The 13,916-nt window shown below is 36.3% G+C and overlaps 1 non-coding gene across 1 annotated transcript; it reads left to right on the top strand.

Moving 5' to 3' along the window:
* Window positions 1-12,911: 12,911 nt before the first annotated feature.
* TRNAF-GAA (transfer RNA phenylalanine (anticodon GAA)) lies at window positions 12,912-12,984 on the top strand. Its single transcript has one exon. It is a non-coding gene; the product is annotated as a tRNA-Phe (tRNA).
* The last annotated feature ends 932 nt before the right edge of the window (window positions 12,985-13,916 follow it).

Genomic DNA, 13,916 nt, shown 5'->3' with positions numbered 1-13,916 from the left:
TTAGAGCATCTGGGGTTTTGAGTTTGAGAATCACAAGATTGGAGAGATTAGATCGTGATCATAATTTGACAAAATAATATTATATGAAGGTGATAGTTGTAATCATCCATCCTTAATAAGTTACGACGCATTATTTTGTTTTCTGATTCATACTATCTCAGAGCATCTAATTTTTGTGTAAGAATTTCTCCAATAAAACTCATTAGTAATTTTTTTATTTTTAAATTGAAAATAGTTTTGATCAGCGGTGTTTTTTTTTTTCTTCGAGAGAATTGATCAACAATATTTGAAAATGAGGATCAGCCTAGAGTTAGCTAGCACTACATCAGCTCCATGATACTAATTTATATAAATATCAAGTTGGTGTATGCTAAGAGTCTGCATGTTATGCTGATTGCATGCAATACATAGGCATGATATGATAATATTATCTGAATAGCAATTATTGTTATATTAAGACCCTAAGGTCAGCTTTAATCTTAGATGCTCAAGGTAACTAAATACATTGGATGATCAAAGAGATCATGGTGGAAATTGCTTAATGAACTTCGACAAGAGTTGGAATCCTCTCAAGTTTGGAGTTGAATTAGGGAGATCTGAGTCCCAATTACTAGCCTTCAATGTATTGCAAAATGATAGCTTGATTAAGCAGGCTTCTTGTGATATGTTGCCGTCAAATTCGGACTGAGGTCGAAGTACAGCTCGGACGACCTGAAGATCGGCTCGAGACAAGCTAAGCAAGCTAGCTGAGATGTTGGGGTGGATCTCCTCTGGATGTGGCCTGCAAAAAGTTTACTTATTAGAGAGTTTTAACGAAAAATTCTCCAATGCCTAAGTCAGAATAACGAGACAACATCTTAAAAGAGAAAGAATTTTAGCAGAGTGTGGTCACTGTAAGTAATATTACATGCATACCTGAGGCCTTCTAGCCACCCCTTTATATGATAACCAGGTAACGGCTGGTAGTACGGTTGAGGAGTGGGTGCTAGTTCGTGTGGATAGCAAACAACACTGGTGGGGTGCAGGCCGTGGTGCTGCCTTGACTGTGGGCTGCTAGAGTTGTTGGTTGTTGGGACTGTCAGTCCTTGTCGATACGTCCTGATTGTTCTCTTCGGCTGATGGCTCCTTAGCTGATCGACTCCTTGGCTCAGGCTGAAGTAGCTCACTTCGGTTGGTCGGCTCTCGGCTGGAGTCAAGATTGTTCTCCTTAGCTTACATCCTAGGTAAAAGGTCTAGGTCGGCCCAAGATCAAGGTATCCGATATTTTCCCCAACAAAATATATGTCCAACATTGCTACTGTCCTACTCAATCACTAATGGTTCCTCAATGCATACTAGCTGGTGATTGAGGAATGGACCTCTCCAATTCAAACTAGAGCAGGTCTAAACTCAACAGAAAACAACTTGGCATATACACTATAAAGCAAATTTGGTGGCTGATGTCGTAGCCAAATAAGGGTCAAAGAATTGAAGCTGAGAATACATGGAACATCCTCTACTTTGACACTGAGGTATGAACACATTGACGGCATAGTAAAGTTGTATAGTTCATTGCCAAAATTGTCAAAGATTGTTCGTTCTCGCAGGAACAAAAAGGAAAAATCTACAATGAACAATTTCACTGCCAAAATGGACAAAACAATCTTCCAGCACTAAAATTAGGGATAGTGACAAGGTAGGCAAGGGACTGGTATACTAGTGCGCACCCGACCTGTGATGGAAAACTATATACATATCCCCAACCTATATCTACCTAAGAGTCTATCTTTCGGGTACATTTAAATCTCCAATATGCCCTGCCCTGCCTTGTTTAGGGTTAAATGAAAGGACATGTCGAGATTTAGAATTATATGAAATGCTGTTTTTATTAAAAAAAAAACATACCATGATACGTAAAACTACAAAAACTATTATTTTTCTTTTCAGCATTCAAATCAATTACTAAAAAAAAAAAAAAAAACCTCAATACCACTTTATATAATATTAAATTAATTATAATGTTAAAATATAGAATATAACAAACCAAACGTTCAATAATAATATAAATAACAAATAGAAATACTATTTTTTTAAAATCAAATATAACTTAAATTAAAAAAAATAATTTAAAAAATATTTTAGTTAATAACTTAGATCGAGTTTGGTGTGGTCATGTTATTACCCGTCTCTATCCCAAACCCGCCATAGGTTTTATTTTAAATGCCCAACCCTGTCCTTGACTACAGACTGCTCACATATAACCTTCCTTGGAAGGGTGGGTACCCAATGGGGCAAAAATAAATTGCCATTCCGAACTAAGATCTTTGACACATGCATCAAAATCCCATACCTTAGTCAATGTTGGCCGCCATGATAAATCATATAGACTGTCTTTTTTTTCTTTTTCTTTTTTTTTTGTTGGTTCAATAGGAGAGGAGGGGGAGGGACCAGCCTATCCGTATAGCAGTTCCATTACTAGGCATTCTTCTACCAGAAAATGTTCGATATAGGTCGCAAATTTTTGCGTGCCTTCTCCGATCTGTGGGCTCACCGCTTTACGTGTGGATACGTCACCCCAGCACTATTTCGGTATAGATGGAAGAAAAGTATATCCGTCAATGAATCGTCCGGGCGTGGGGCATTTTAGAAACAACGTAGACTGTCTTTTGGTAAGAAACAACGCTTCGACTTTGATCATAAATATGTGGTTCAAAGAATATAAGTCAAAGGATACTCCTCCAAGAAAGACATGATTTCTGAATTATGATGTCATGATCGTCTGCTCACTCGGCAGTACAGAATGTAAGCTTCTATGCGTGGATGTTGGCTACTAAAACTACTAAAATAAAGCCAAATGTTTGAGTAGAAGTCATACTTTCCTGAGTGACACGAAAGGCAAGGCCACGTACTTTATCAAAAAATAGTAGAATGTATAAAGAATGAGAGAGAGAGAGAAAAAAAAATACAAGAACCAAACTAATCAACAGTCAAGGTGATATAGACTGAACGAAACACCATAATTCAGAACTTTAATCAACTGTTTTTGATAACAAACTTGGTGGAAATACTGCTGTCACTTGTGATTATCTTTGGCCGTATAAGCAAAGAGAACAACCTAACTCCACTAGAAAACTTGGATCCTTAAATTAAGTACAACGAAGACATAAGGTAGATACCTAAGCTTTGCCTTGGTTAACAAGTGCAATAGCTTGAGAACCGGATTTCAAGGTCCTCATTTTATGGCCGAGATAAAGTTTAGATGCTTTGTATGGCCAACTACTTTTTGTTGATGCGGCTCGAAGACCTTAAGCAGGATAAAATTGAAAGAGGTGATCACCTCAATAGGTGAGTTCTGTCCGCCAAGCCTAAGAATGGGAAGTGGACTATCCACACTTACAAAGCTGGGATTTCTTTTTATAAAAAGTTGGAATCCTTTACGGTGCATATTTTGCTCTACAGGATCTACACACCCATTGATGGCCGCCACATCATCCAACTGTCGAGATGGGCGGTAATCGAACAAGATAAGATGAGTCGTGTTCTTAAATGTTTGACAACAATCAATCTCACTTGTTATAGTATGTATGATATTGGATATCATAGCTGCCACGTATTGCATGCACAATCTTGGTATATCAACTCAGATCAATCTTCAAAAATTATGGGATCTGATTGTCATATTTTAATTTAGTATTTGTACCAAATCATAGGACTTGTTATTGTATTATACCATATCTGGTCCCTAGTATTTTTTCCGTAATCATAGAATTTTATTGTTGTGTTATATGATATTTGGAGGTTCAACTTGTATATAAAGCACGCCAGTGTCATCAACAGACCAAGCAATTCAAATCTTATTTTTAATACAAATTTCTCATAACATCAATTCTTAATTAATCAACCCCTCTTTCTGGTTAGCATCCTCTTGGTGTTTGTTTTTCTTAGCCCTCTATTCTTCATTTGATAATCATGGCCTCTTCTATTATTATTTCCAATCCTAGTGCATATATAATGTCACTGTTTTTTTTCCACCACTCAGATAACCCAGTCATGATCCTAGTCTCTCAAGTCCTCACTGGTGACAATTATCCTCTATTGAGGCGTGCCATGAAGACTACTCTCTTAACCAAAAATAAAATTAGCTTTACTAATGGCTTGCTTGAGAAGTCTAACGAAAGTTCGGCCATACTTGATGCATAGCAACGTTGCAACACGATGGTGCTTTTCTGCATTTGGCACATAGTCCAAAAATATCTTGTAAGCAGCATAGTATATTTTGAAACTGTAAAAGAGGCATGAGAAGATCTGGAGGTGCACTTTTCTCATTGTAAGGCTGTCTAAATTTATCGTATCAAGCGAGATATCTCAATGCATATTTAAGATCAATCTTTCGTTGCTTCTTATTTTACCATATTTAAAGCATATTGGGATGAAATCAATAATCTATGTCCACTTCCTACTTGCATTTGCGGTGTAATAAAAGAGGTGAACCGGATCTCTCAAGATAAAAAAGTTTTTCAATTTCTTATGGGGCTCAATGACTCTTTTCAATTGTTCAGAGCCAAATACTCACTATGGAGCCACTACCTATAGTATGCAAAACTTTTTCTCTGATTTTGTAAGAGAAGAAATAGAAGAGAAGAAATAGAAGGCATTGCAAGTCAAATCTATGCAGTCTCTTGAAGGCACCGCCATGACTGTCTCGTATTTTGACGAGCACGATTTAAGTCACTCCGATAACCAACGAGGAGGTCAAACATGACCACACTGTGATTACTGTAATAATCTTGGTCATACACGTGTCACTTGTTATAAATTACATATCTACTCAAACTACCATGGAGGAACTAAAACCCCTACTCATGCTGCAAATCACGTTGCCAATAGTAAAAATCTTCTTGGCTCATCTATTAGGCCCTAGCTCACACCAAAGTAGTATGTCCAATTGCTATCCAAAACATCAACAAAACCACTACTTCCATCAACATGACAAGTATTCCTTCCAACTCACAATCTGTGACATGGGTAATTGACATAGGTGCTACTAACCACATGGTCTCCGATCCTAATATTTTATTTATCACTTTAATCTTTACCAACTCGTCAATCTATTAAATTATCTACTAGAGATATAGTTTAAATAATCCAAAAAGGGACTATTAAAATGTCTCCTTATCTTGACTTAAAATATGTTCTCTATGTACGCACTTGTAATTTAAATTTATTATCCATTAGTAAGTTTACTAAAAAACATAATTGTGTTACCATCTTTTTTTTCTGACTTCTATATTTTTCAGAACCTATCAACGAGGAAGCTAATTGGTCTGGGTAAAAATAAGGATGGTCTTTACTAATACAACGGTCTAGTTTTTTCTACTTCTACAGCTTATTGCACCAAGTTGAGTCTTTGACATACTTGTTTGGGTCATCCATCAACTCCAAGAGTAAAGGTTTTAGCCCAAGATATTTTTGTTCCTTTTTCTACTTTCAAAATAAAATAGATTCTTATACTGTTTGTCCTCTAGCTAAACAAAATAGAGTTCTCTTTTCTATAAGTACTTCTATTACTTCATTCTTATTCATATTGATATTTGGAGAGGTTATTCTAATCCACTTATATTGGTGCACGTTATTTTTTAACAATTATGGATGACTTTTCATGTTGCACATAGATTTTTCTCATGCGATTCAAACAAAAAATATTTTATTTTCTTAAGAAATTTATTGCTCTTATAGGCAACCAATGTTTTTATAAAATTAAACTAGTTAGAAGTAATAATGGGATGAAATTCATGGATCACCAATTGCAAACTTATCTTGATTCTTTAAAAATTATTCATCAAATATCTTGTATTGGCACGCCGCAACAAAATGGTGTAGTTGAGCGCAAACATAGACATCGCCTTGAAGTAGCCCGAGCATTATGTTTTCAAGCCAACCTACTAATCTAATTTTGGGGTGAGTGTGTTTTAATTGCCGCTTATCTTATTAATCAATTTTTTTCCTATTTTAGGTGGTAAATCTCCTCATAATATGCCTTTTGATAAAAAAATCCTCTTACTACCATTTATATATCTTCGGGTGTCTTTATTTTGTTCATATCCAATCCAAAAATAAATTTGGACCTCATGCATATAAATGCATTTTTGTAGGATATCCCTATGGCCAAAAAGGCTACTGCATGTATAACCTACTTAAGAAAAAAATATTCACTAGTAGGGATGTTATTTTCCATGAATCGGTTTTTTCATTTGTCAATACATCTCATATTTTCCCTTCTTCCCAATCACCAATTCTTCTTCATATTACCAATAATGGTAATGAACCTATCTTCTCTACTCCTTCAATCGACTTCCATATTCACCTATTCGGCCTTCTTCCACTTCTAATTAAGATTCCATCTAGCCAATTGAACTTCTTGAAACATCCGTCGATCCACTTCTAAAACGCTCTATAAGGATCTAACATCCTCCCTAGTGGCTTCAGGATTTTTAGTGCTCTTAAGTTTTATCATTTTCTTGCCAATACCAAAACAACCTCATGATAGGTATTAAGTATCCACTCATTTTTTTTTTTTGATAAATTCTCTAGCTCTTACCATGCTTTTCTAGCTTCTTTCTTTTCTTCTAAGGAATCCAAGTCTTTTTTCTCAGTAATAAACCATGCTCACTAGCATGACGTTATGACCAATAAAATTAAGGCCTTAGAGTTTAATCATACTTGAACCGTGATGCCACTTTCGCCAGACAGATATGCCAGCAGATGCAAATGGCTATATAAGATCAAATACAAGTTGATGGTAGTATTGAACAATATAAAACAAGACTTGTTGCTAAAGACTACACTCAACCTGAAGGCATAGATTACTATGAAACTTCCACTCCTGTAGGTCACGGTTCGTTGTCTTATTGCCATTGTAGCCACCAAATAATGACATTTGTACCAGCTTGATGTCAATAATGCCTTCCTCCATGGTGATTTAAATAAAGAAGTTTATATACAACTGCCACCAGGTTTTTTGTCGAAAGGGAGAGAAAGGAGAACAATTAGTGTATCGCTTCAACAAATTCTTATATGGTCTTAAACAAGCCTCCCATAATTGGATTTTTAAATTCTCTACTGCACCACTTCAGGCCGGTTTCACTCAATCAGTTGTTGATTATTCACTCTTTACCCTCAAATCCAAGGGCAACATCACCATTGTGCTTATTTATATTGATGATATACTTATTACTAATAGTGATCCTTCTTTCATTACTTCCACTAAATCTTTCTTCTAAGATTAATTTCGAATTAAAGAACTTGGAACACTTAAACACTTTTTAGGCATTGAAGTTGCACGCTCCAGTAATTGTATTTTTCTCTTTCAACAGAAATATGCCTTAGATATTTTTGAAGATCAGTTGTTCTAGGTGCTAAACCAACACACACCTTGATGAAGAAAAATTTAAAATTATCACTTGATTTTGGAGAACCTTTGCATAATCCTAGACTATACAAACATATGATAGATTATTTGATCTATCTCACAATCACTCATCCAAATATTATCTTTGTTGTTAATTTTTTTAGTCAGTTTATGCAGGCACCACGCCAATCACATATGGATGCTGCTCTTTGAGTCTTAAGATACCTCAAATCATGCCCTGGTTTTAGTATCCTCATGCATATTTCGAACAGCTTCCATCTCAATACTTATTGTGATGCTGATTGAGCGACTTATTCCACTACTCGCCATTTTATTATAGGTTACTGTATCTTTCTTGTTAATAGCCCCATCTCATGGCGCATAAAAAAATAAAGTACCATCTCTCACTTCACCACTAAAGCTGGGTATCGATCAATGATCTCTACCACTTGTGAATTAGTTTGGCTCAAAACTTTACTATCTGACTTGGCTTTCACCACCCTCAACCTATGTCTTTCTTTTGTGATTACCAAGCAACATTTCATATTGTTGCTAACCCTGTATTCCATGTGCGGACAAAACACATCGAAATAGATTGTCATGTCTTTTGGAAAAAACTACAAGCAGGCATAATCCAAACCAAGTTCTTTCAAAGTGATAACTTGAGATATCAGCTTGAGAGAGAGTATTAGAGATGTCAATATCATACACAATCTCACCTATTACAGTATGTACGATATTGGATGTCATAGCTGCTACATATTGCATGCATAATCTTGGTATATCAGCTCATATCAATCTCTAAAAATTATGGGATCTGATTGTAATATTCAAATTATAGGATTTTGCTATTGTATTATACTATATCTGGTCCTTAGTATCTTTTCCATAATTAATCATGAATTTTTATTGTTGTATTCAGGGGCGGCCCAATGCATTTAGGGGCCTAAGGCGAACTAACCAAAAGAGGCCTTTTTTTTAATAATAAAAATAATTAATAAGTGCAAAATTTTAAGGAAGTATTTCAATTACTCCATAACATCTACTGATTGTCATAGAGCTAGCTAAAATGGTGTATTTGTTTTTGCGTTTCCTACCATTATAGTGTATTTTTTTCCTCAATTTACACTCACGTCTTTCAGTCAGCCTACCTCCTTATATTTTAGTTTAAGAACACAACAGCGGAACCTTTAACCTTAAAGGCTGACTTGCAACCGACTTAATTTAATTCAACAGCCCGAGAATTCTATATATGAGTGGCACTGAAGCGCCAAAAACCAAAGACTTCTCTTTGGAATAAAAGCAAACATATCATGTACAATACAAGTCCAGACAACTAAAAATTAGAATACTCAAACCCCAAAACTAAAAAATGTACACCATCTCAACACAGTGCATTTATTAAAAAGAAAAAGGAACAAAAAATTTTTTTTGAGAGAAAGCGAGCTCACCAAACGGTCCAAACCTGCTGTTGATGACATAGATCTCATGAAGGGTGACGTAGTGCATGACCTCCTTCCTCTTCTGCAGCTCCACTTCAGCCCTTTGGGCACCTCACAAATTTCGTATGGGGTCCAACGGCATCATGCAACCTCCCTTTTGCTTTCAAGAAGCACAGTGTTTCTTTCTTTCTTTCTTTCTCCTTTTGCTCTGCTCTTTGGCTTTAGTGGGGAGAGTTTGGAATGGGTTTTGCTCACACAGAAGAAGCCTTTCTTGACTGCAAGTGGAGGGGGGAGGGGCCCGCGGTCAGTGGTACTCCTTGTAAGTTGTAACCCCGGTGGCCGGCCGGAGACGACCTCGCCCGCTCGCCCTTGTTGGTCACGACGAAGGCGAAGACGGTGAAGCAGAACTGCAGAAGAGGATGACGATAAGGAGCAGAGGAAGAAGATGCAGAAGAGTTGAAGAGTATGTTTATATCCAGAGAATAACTGAGGTAGAGGCATAGTGCTAGAGCCCAGAGGAGCCAGGCTGCCAGAGGCGTAGCGTAGGTTTATAGCTTTTCGCTGTGGGTGATGGGATTGGGACGGGCGGACGACGACTCTAGACACCCTCATCTTCCCACGTCTTGTCGACGTAGCTGCTGCTCTGGCTCAGTGATTGCAATTTACTGTAGATACAGACTCTAGGTGGGGGCCTTCCTTTGGGCCGGGGCCTTAGGCGACCGCCTAGGTCGTCTAAGGCTTGGGCCGGCCCTAGTTGTATTCTACTATATCTGGGAGCTCAACTTGTATATAAAGTACACCAGTGTCATGAACTGAATAAGCAATTCAAATTTTATTTCTAATACAAATTTCTCAATAGATATACAGATTTCTGCAGGTGCGAAACCTGCATCATAGAGGATCCTAGATATATGGAGAAGGGGTATAAAGTGCAACCTGAGGTACACCAAGAGTGAGATCTTGCATAATTGCATGAATCATGCGTAGACCCAAAAAAAAAAAAACATGGTACGGCAGCATTAATTCTAGTTAGTGCCCATTTTTCACAAAGACTCAAAGCTGGCAATTTGACAAAATCAACCGCACTTTGTTTATTCCAGCACTGAAGAACATCAGCTTAATGGTATGTGAATGCGATGCTCAACTCCATCATCCCACCCAAGTAGTTGATGCTTTTGGTATGTGAATGACATGTATGACAATGAAGTTGGCAGAACAAGTTTGGGTTTGTCTTCTCCGTCAAAGATCTTAGAGCTTTTGATTAGATCCTGCCTCATGTCCATCCTTACGGCCAGGTTTGCTTCAGGGATAAGAAAAAGTAGAAGTGTAGAACAAGGATGGTGTTACTCCTCTTGGAATAACTACTGCTCTTTCCGCTTGTCTCCTCTTTTCCTTTCTATTTTGTTTTAGCATGGATACTCTGTGGTGCACACACGACATCGTAGAGTACTATATCACTATGAATGACTGCTATCAAAAGATGGACAGCCATCAAATAAGGCAATCCACAATCATGTACCATATCATATACGGTTGTACTCCGTGGTGCATGAGCTGCACCATAGAGAATTCTCATAATTTTTTTAAAATCCTAATCCCTGATTAAAAAGATTGTAGTTATTTATTTTTATTTTTTTTTCCACATAAGAAAAAATAATATCACTTATATATATTTTATCCAACTTCAGTAACTTCGACACCCTCATTATGTTTCTTCAGATCCCTTTTAGCTGCTAGTCTACTACAAAATCATTGTTCTTGTTAAAAGGTCCGTCTTCCATCAATGCACAGCCAGCTACCTCCACTTGCATTTCTATTGATTTCTATGGCCTTTTCGCCTTCCACACCACTTTCATACATCTTTCGGTGCCATCCCTTCTCACAATCTCATTCTCGTCCACTCTGGCTCGCACTCCCCGGTTGGTCTGTCCATAGAGGCGCCCCCACCTTAGGCACTCCTAAGCTTATTGCTTCCAAGGTAGAATTCCACCTGCAATGCGTCACCAAACATTTGATTGCCCCCTAGTTGTGAGCACCCTGGCACAACCAATCCTCTCTCCTTTGTCTCCTCCATGAATTAATTTGGTTGGAAGTTTATCTTCAATTGTTCGCACTACAACAAAAAGTACAGTTGCTCTTGGTTAAACCCCCCACCCCATATATATATATATATATATATAGTAGGATTATATTGGACTATATACATATATACATTCATACATACCTACATACACATGTATTGACTATATTGGACATGCTATAAACAATCACGACATAAAGGAAGTTGCAGGCTAACTTTTTATTCTTTGGATCCATATCAACTATTAGTAGATTCAATGGTGTTAGGTCTCATTTTGAAGAAAATTGGGTGGAGTTTGAAAGAGGGTCAGAAGTTAGACTGCACTTGGCAATTAATATCCAAAGAAAGATATTATGTATCTTGCAAATTTCTGCTTCTGCACATGAATTGCAGAGTGGATCCAGTGGCTCTCATGAATTTTGCCACAAATGAGTAAGAGCATGAAACTCAGAATACCCGTGAGATCTAAAAATCCATGTTCAACATTGCTTGCGCTGCATGTGTACTTATTTTCTAGAAATTGATAGGCTAAATCTTTTTCTCATAAGAAATATTCAAAAGGCTAAAAGATAGAATAGGAAGAGTCATAGTGGGCATCGGAACTCTCGATTTATGCATCTTTTTGCAGTCATTTTAGCAAATATTTGATCATTCAGAAAATTTTGGAAAAGGAAAAGAAAATTCTTTTAAGAAAAAAATAACCAATTTTTTTAAAAAATATTTTTATTATTTTAATTTTTTACTGTCCCAATATATAGATTTTTTTTTTCAAAAACTTCAGTTTTTCCAACTCTAATTTCAAGTTGTTTTTCTGGAAGAGAGAGATAGTGACCCCAGCCTGATAAAAGACCTCGACACCAGAACACAGGAACCAATTTCCGTGCCAGAAAGTTTCCCCCTTGAATATTATATAAACTGGGCTGGACTGGACGAGTTTTTTTTTTTAGTTCCATTAGGCCTCTTGCATGCACACACACACACAACACACACACACACACACACACACACACATATATTTGAATATGTGCTCTTCAAAAATCTAAAAATTTACATCCTTCAAATGGAAGTTGTTTCATGAAATTATGTTGTTACTGAAGTATGGGAATTAACCCTAATACTTGGGTGCTTAATTTTTGTTGGAGTCTAGTTCGGAATCTTGCTTTGGAACTCTGGGACCTTCTGGATTCTCTCAGCAGAATGATCTTATCACTGCATATCAACAGATTAGTTTGGAGATGGACTGCTTCTGTCCAATCTTTCTTTATTTTTCTAGACTTTGGTGGTATTTCTACGCCTCAATTCTTGAAGATTTGGAAAGCCTGTGCCGGAGAGATGGTAAAGATTTTGTGGTCAGTCCTCAATAACAGAATTTTAACAGCTGATAATCTTCTTAAAAGAGGCTGACTGCTTCCTCATGCTTGTGCCTTTTGTAACTCCGGTGATGAAATGGCCCGTAGTTTGTTGCTAAGCTACTCTCTCTCTCCGAAAGAATTTGGGTTTATTTTGACTAGTTTTCATACTTCTTCCTTGCCAGGCTCAATTTTTGAGCTCTGCGTAGGGAAACAGACTTTTCTCTATAAAAATATATTCGCAGAAGTATGGTACTTCTATACATTTCAGATTTCTTTCAAACAACTTATTCAAACAATGCTTAATTTTTTGTTTATCCATCAGGAAAACCACCACTAGCATGTCATTTTGTATATGAATATGAAAATTTTTAATATATATATATATATATATATATATATATATATATATATATATATATATATATATATATATACCCGTACAAATGGCTCCCAATTTTGATAGATACGATACCCGTACAAATGAACATATATGGGCAAGGAATCTCTATTATTGAATCATTCACAGTCCATATCATTATCCTTACATTTATTAGATAAAATTTTTTAATACTTTACTTTATTTAGATTTAGTTCCTTTAATTGACATGGATACAAATACTCTACTAGGATAGGATGATGCACGGGAAATGGTCGGGATAGCTCAGTTGGTAGAGCAGAGGACTGAAAATCCTCGTGTCATCAGTTCAAATCTGGTTCCTGACACATGAATAATATATCGGATAGATATTCATACAAATTAATCGAGACAGATCAGGATATATATTCGTTAATAGTCAAGAGCATGATACATACTTATTCATCTAGCATATAGATATATACCTCTATTTTTAGAGATGGGTAAAAAATATATGTATGGTTATGGTAAAGAACTAAAGTGGGATTATGTTCCCTTTTTTGTTTCTTTTTTCTTTCTTGTTTGTTCATATTATGCTTTCTCTCACTCAAAAAAGAGTGTTAAGTTTTCATATATATATCAAAAAAAAAGTTTTTAAAAAACTTAAAAAAAGGATAGGGGGGGGTTAAAGGATAGGAATACACAGGATGCATTTCAGACACAGTACAAATAAAATTCAATCCCTTTTTATTTCGGAATTTCGCTTTTTCTTTTATATTTATTCTATTTCTTCACTCTTGCTTACGTTACTTTCCGAGGTCTGTCTAAGTGATATACACGGTACAAAGTTCATGGTGCAGAACTCTTTTGATTCATCTTTTTGTTTCTGCTCATACAAAATAGATATGATCTTTTCCAAATTCGGGAATAGCAATGAAGCCTTTTTTAGGCCTATCCATAATACGAATTAGAGTCCAGTTACTCTGTTTCATCTAGAACAGAACGTAAAAATATTCCTTGACTTGAATGAAATCTGGAGTTGTGTCATATAAGTGAACATTAGTTTCCTTATCATTCAATGAGCATCTTGTATTTCATAAAAATTTGGGGTAATATAGTCCTTACGTAAGGGCCAGCCTATCCAACTTTCAGGCATCAAGATACGTTTAAGGCGTGGATGATTATCATAGGAGATTCCCAACATATCATAAGATTCGCGTTCTTGAAAATCAGCACTTTTCCAAATCCAGAAAACGGACGAGATTCTAGGATTATTCTTTGGGACAAATACTTTTATACA

Source organism: Phoenix dactylifera, chromosome 11, assembly GCF_051530095.1.
Source record: "Phoenix dactylifera cultivar Ajwa chromosome 11, Ajwa_hap1_PhDact_Kaust_v1.1, whole genome shotgun sequence".
Taxonomy (NCBI): domain Eukaryota; kingdom Viridiplantae; phylum Streptophyta; class Magnoliopsida; order Arecales; family Arecaceae; genus Phoenix; species Phoenix dactylifera.
The sequence above is the reverse complement of the archived record's forward strand: the minus strand, read 5'-3'. Positions and strand labels throughout refer to the sequence as shown.